Here is a 6,170-nt window from a genome sequence, read left to right on the forward strand (position 1 = left end):
TCAAACATGAAGAGAGAAATTGGCAGTAATGCAATAATAGTAGAACTTTTAACACCCAATTTACATCAATGGACAAATCATCCAGACTGAAAATCAGTAAGGAAACACTTGCTTTAAATGACATATTAATCACCTAGATCTAATAAATATATACAGTACATTCCTTCCAAAAACAGCACAATGCACATTATTTTCACATGGACATGGACAATTCTTCAGAATAGATTACACTCTAGGCCACCCTAGGCCACAAAACAAGTATCAGTAAATTTAAGAAGGTTGAAATCATGCCAAGCATTTTATCCAACCACAATGCTATGAGACTAGAAATCAACTACAAGAAAGCAACTGCAAAAAATACAAACATGGGGGCTTCCCTGGTGGCGCAGTGGTTGAGAGTCTGCCTGCTGATGCACGGGACATGGGTTCGTGCCCCAGTCTGGGAAGATTTCACATGCCGTGGAGTGACTGGGCCCATGAGCCATGGCCCCTGAGCCTGTGCATCCAGAGCCTGTGATCCGCAACTAGAGGCCACAACAGTGAGAGGCCCCCGAACCACAAACCACACATAAAAACAAACAAACATGTGGAGGCCAAACAACATGCTACTGAACAACAAATGGGTCACCGAATAAATCAAAGAGGAAATTAAAAAATACCTGGTGACAACAGAAAACAAAAATACAATAATCCAAATCTATGGGATGCAGTAAAAGCAGCTCTAAGAGCAAAGTTTATAGCAATACAAGCCTACCTTATGAAATAAGAATAATCTAAAACAATCAAATTTTACACCTAAATGAACTAGAGAAAGAAGGACAAACAAAACCAAAAATTAGTAGAAGAAAATAAATCATAACGATCAGAGCAGAAATGCATGAAACAGATACTAAAAAAAATTAGGAAAAATCAATGAAATAAGAGCTACTTCTTTAAAAGGATAAATAAGACTGATAAACTTTTAGCAAGACTCACCAGGAAAAAAAGAGAAGGCACAAATAAATAAAATCAGAAATGAAAGAAGACAAGTTACAACCCACACCACAGAACGACTAAGGATCATAAAAGATTACTACAAACAATTATACACCAATAAAATAGACAACCTAAGAAATTCCTAGAAGTATGCAATCTCTCACAACTGAATCTGGAAAAAATATAACATATGTGTAGGTCAATTACCAGTAATAAAATTGAATTGATAATAAAATACCTCCAAAAAAATTCAGGATCAGACAGTTTCACAGATGAATTCTACCAAACACTTAAAGAAGAATTAACTACTCCAAAAAATTGCAGAGGGTAGAATGTTTCCAAATTCATTCTATGAGGCCAGCATCACCCTGATACCAAAACAGAAAATATCACAAAAAAAAGCAAATTCCAGGTCAATATCACTAATGAACATAGTTGAAAAAATCTTCAACAAAATATTAGTAAACTGAATTCAACAATACATTAAAAGGATTATACAGCATGATCAAGTAGGATTTATCTCAGGGATGCAAGGATAGATCAATATTCAAAAATCAGTCAATGTGATAAACTACATAACAAATTTAGAATAAGAATCATATGATCATCTCAATAGATGTAGAAAAAGCTTTTGACAAAATTCAACATTCATTTATGGTATAAACTCTTAACAAAGTAAGTATAGAGGGAATACAAATCAACATAATAAAGGCCATGTATGATAAACCTACAGCCAACATCATACTCAATGGTGAAAAGCTGAAAGCATTTCCTCTAAGATCAGGAACAAAACAAGGATGTCCAACTTCACTACTTTTATTCAACATAAGTATTAGAAGCCCTCATCACAGCAATAAGACAAGATATGGAAATAAAAAGAATCCAAATTGAAAAGGAAGAAGTAAAACTGTCACTGCTTTCAGATACAATAATACTATAAGTAGAAAATCTTAAAGATGCCACCAAAAACTATTTGGGCTAATAAATGAATTCAGTAAAGTTGCTGGATACAAAATTAACACACAGAAATCTGTCATATTTCTATACAATAACAACAAACTTTCAGCAAAGAAATGAAGAAAAATATCCCATTTACAACTGCATCAAAAAAGAATAAAATCCTTCAGAAAAAAATGTAACTAAGGAGATAAAAAGCCTGTACTCAGAAAATTATAAGGCACTGATCAAAGAAATTGAAGACAATACAAACAAATAGAAAGATATACCATACTCATGGATTAGAAGAATTAATTGTTAAAATGACCATACTAACCTAAACAATCTCCAGATTTAATACAATCCCTATCAAAATAACAATGGCACTTTTCACAGAAATAGAACAGATAATTTAAAATGTGTATGGAAACACAAAAGACCCTGAATAGCCAAAACAATGTTGAGAAAAAAGAACAAACCTGGGAGTATCACACTTTCTGATTTCAAACTACACTACATAACCACTGTAATCCAAACAGTATGGTTCTGGCACAAAAACAGACACATAGATCAGTAGAAGAATAGAGAGCACAGAAATGAATGCACACTTCTATGGTCAAATATCTATGACAAAGTGGCAAGAATATAAAATGGGGAGAAAAAAGCCTCTTAAATAAATGATGTAAGGAAAAATGGACAGCTACATGCAAAAGAATCAAATGCCTACTTTCTCACACCATATACAAAAAAAAAATAAAACTAAAAAAGATGTAAATATAAAACCTGCAATCATAAACTTCCTAGAAGAAAACCTAGGCAACAGAGTCTTTAACATAGACCTTAGCAACATTTTTTGGATCTGTCTCCTCAGGCAAGGGAACCAAATGCAAAAATAAACAAAAGGGACCACATTAAACTAAAAAGCTTTTGAACAGTGAAGGAAACTATCAACAAAAAGAAAAGGCAGCCTACTGAATGGGAGAAGATATTTGCAAATGATATATTTCATAAGGGTTTATTATCCATAACATACAAAAATCTCACACAAAAAAAGCAAACAATCCAGTTACAAAGTGGGCAAGGAACCTGAATTGACATTTTTCCAAAGAAGGCATAAAGATGGTCAGCAGACACATGAAAAATTGCTCAACATCACTTATCATCAAGGAAATGCAATTCAAAACCACAAAGGTATATGCTCTCACATCTGTCATAATGGCTATCATCAAAAAGAAAACAAATAACAAGTGCTGGTGAGGATGTGGAGAAAAGCAAACCTATTGGTGGGATTGTAAACTGGTACAGCCAATATGGAAAACAGTATGAAGATTCATCAAAAATTAAAAATAGAGCTACCATACCATCCAGGAATTCCACTTCTATACATTTTTCCAAAGGGGAAAAAAAATAATTCAAAAAGATATTTGTACTCCTAAGCTCATTGTACCATTACTCACAATATCTAAGATATAGAAGCAACCTAAGTGCCCATCAATAGATGAATGGATAAAGAAATTTTGGTATTTATACATACAATGGTATATTACTTAGTCATAAGAAGAATGAAATCTTTCCATTTGCGACAACATGGATGGACCTAGAGTATTATGCTAAGTGAAATAAGTCAGAAAGAGAAAGACAAATATAGTATAACCTCACTTATATGTGGAATCTAAAAAACAGAAACAAAATTTATACATACAATGGTACATTACTTAGTCATAAGAAGAATGAAATCTTTCCATTTGCGACAACATGGATGGACCTAGAGGGTATTATGCTAAGTGAAATAAGTCAGAAAGAGAAAGACAAATACAGTATAACCTCACTTATATGTGGAATCTAAAAAACAAACAAACAAAGAAAACAGACTCATAGATAAGAACAAACTAGTGTTTGCAAGAACCGGGGGTGGGGGGAGTTGGGGGCAAAATAGGTGAAGGGTATTAAAAGGTATTAATCTCCAGTTACAAAAAAAATAGCCATGTGGATGTAATATGCAGTACAAGGAATATCTTCAACAATATTATAATAATTTTGTATGAGGACAGATGGTTATGAGACTTATTGTGGTGATCATTTCTTAATTTATGCAAATGGAAACTCACTATGTAATACCCCTGAAACTAACATAATACTGTATCTCAAACGTATTTTAATTTACAAAGGCACAATTTTGCCATAGTCTGAACTTATTTTCACCTGTATAAGGATAAATAGAATGTATCTAAGGTTTCATCTTTGGAAAATTTAGAGTATTATGAAGAAATCAAAGAGATCTTAATGGCTTTCCCACCTGATATCCATTAGTTAAAAAACTTTGTGCTTTTCTTTTCATATCAGAGAAAAGGAAATAAAGTCAAACATTTCCTGTACCCACCCCTTAAACATGGAATGAAAGAGGGACTGGTCCCAGTCTCCCATTAAATCCACTCTTCACCCAACTCTCCCTTCCCTCAAAGCTGCAAGGTTAGAAAAAAATTATGTTGTTTCTCCCCTGGCAGTAGTCCCAGACCCCTTTGCAGCCAAGAAGGAAGGGGAGGGGCAGATGAGGGAGAAGGAGTTCTCTCCCACACAGAAGCCCCACTCCCAGGCAGAGAAGCTACCCTGGCAGGCTGCTGGAGGGGTGGAGGTAGGTTTTGTGGCAGGGATTAGAGAAGAACCCTGAAATCTTTTCTTTAAACCTGATATATGTATGTATTTATAGTTATAAAGGAAGGGAGGAGTTTGGGGTAACATTAGTCCCTGAAAAGCAGGAAATGAAAGTCATATAACACCCCTGTCTTGGTCACATTTTCCTAACTCTTAGCTCCTAAAACCTTTGGTGGGAAAAGGGGAAACAGGAAGTGGGGAATGGAGGAAGGAAGGGAATGTTTGAGGATCTAAACCCACAGCTCACTCTGAAAGAAGGTGAGACAGCAGCGGCGGGGCTACTGGGTACCCCCATGAAAATAGCACTCAGAAAGACATATGAGAAGCAGACACTCATACCCTGTCTCTCCACCACTCCCCACATTATCACCCAGCCAGGCAGGGGCTCTTCCTAACCCATCTTCTCCAGCATACTTCAAGGCTTCTCATCCTCCTCCTGCAGCTCGTCATCCACCTGCAGTCTTCATCACACTCTTCTTGGAGCTGTCCTGGACATCACCCTTCATCAAAAATGCATCTGAGATGAAACAGGCCTTCTCAAAGTTGAAGATGATGTCCAGCTTGAAGTATTTGTCCAGGAGCTCCACATATTGGTCAGTCAGTTCCAGAGTTGAAACCGTGTACAAACCCCTGTGTCCTTGTCTTTTGAAATAAAAGGCTGAACCAAGAGTTAATAATGGGGAAATGTGAAGATTGTGGAACAAACAATAGCTGTTGGACTGGGGAACTGGTAACAATTTAGACTATAAATCTGCCACATAGCAGTTCCGTGAAAGATGTAGATAAAGGCTTGACACACATTCCTAAGTAGTTTGTACAGGAAGCAGACCCCCACCAGATGAAAACTGCTGACTGCAAGAACATAGAACCTAGACTGGTGAACCAGAAGGTTGATGATGCTGACTCCCCATTACCTCATTACCAAGCAATCAGAAGAATGTACACAAGCTGATCACACCCTGCTCCTTGAATCATTACTATAAGACTCCTCACTACCCCCTCCAGGACAGGACACACAGTCTTGAGGGCAATAGCCTGCTGTGGCCCCCTTTGCCTGGTAAAGCAATAAAGCTATTCTTTTCTGCTTCACCCAAAACTCTGTCTCTGAGATTCAATTCGGTGCCGGTGTAGAGAGGGCAGGTCTCAGCAACAGTGTGACGGGCTCATTGTCTTGACCCTTGATGGCACAGTAGAAATAGAGGCTGTCATGTTTCTTATAGACGACTTTGACATTTCTTCACTCTAGGAAGTTGCATATCCTGAGCTTGCAAGCTAGAATAACCACACACACTCCTGAACCATCTTCTTTTGCTTCATGTCTGACGTGGCCAGATACCATTTTTTGCAGCCACAGCTTTCCCAGCAGGCTGAACATCAGCTTAAATCACATCATTTCACAGCTTCCAGGTCTGCACGTCCCTCTTAACACCATAGATGCCAGCTCCACTCCCTTACTTAACCTTTACTTATCTTGTTTTCTCCCTCTCACTTGAAGCCTAGCCTGCTCTGGAACCTTCTAAACAGTCTAACTCAAAGTAATAAAAGGTCAGAAGCGTATCTCCTTATTATGAGTGCCTTAGGGGCCAACAGTCTTTTGACAAGGCTAA

At 37.1% G+C, this 6,170-nt stretch overlaps 1 pseudogene; it reads right to left on the reverse strand.

The window, feature by feature from the left end:
* Positions 1-4,954: 4,954 nt before the first annotated feature.
* LOC132413807 (AP-1 complex subunit sigma-1A-like) lies at positions 4,955-5,956 on the reverse strand (annotated as a pseudogene).
* Between the last annotated feature and the right edge of the window lie 214 nt (positions 5,957-6,170).

Source organism: Delphinus delphis, chromosome 18 (genome assembly GCF_949987515.2).
Source record: "Delphinus delphis chromosome 18, mDelDel1.2, whole genome shotgun sequence".
NCBI lineage: Eukaryota > Metazoa > Chordata > Mammalia > Artiodactyla > Delphinidae > Delphinus > Delphinus delphis.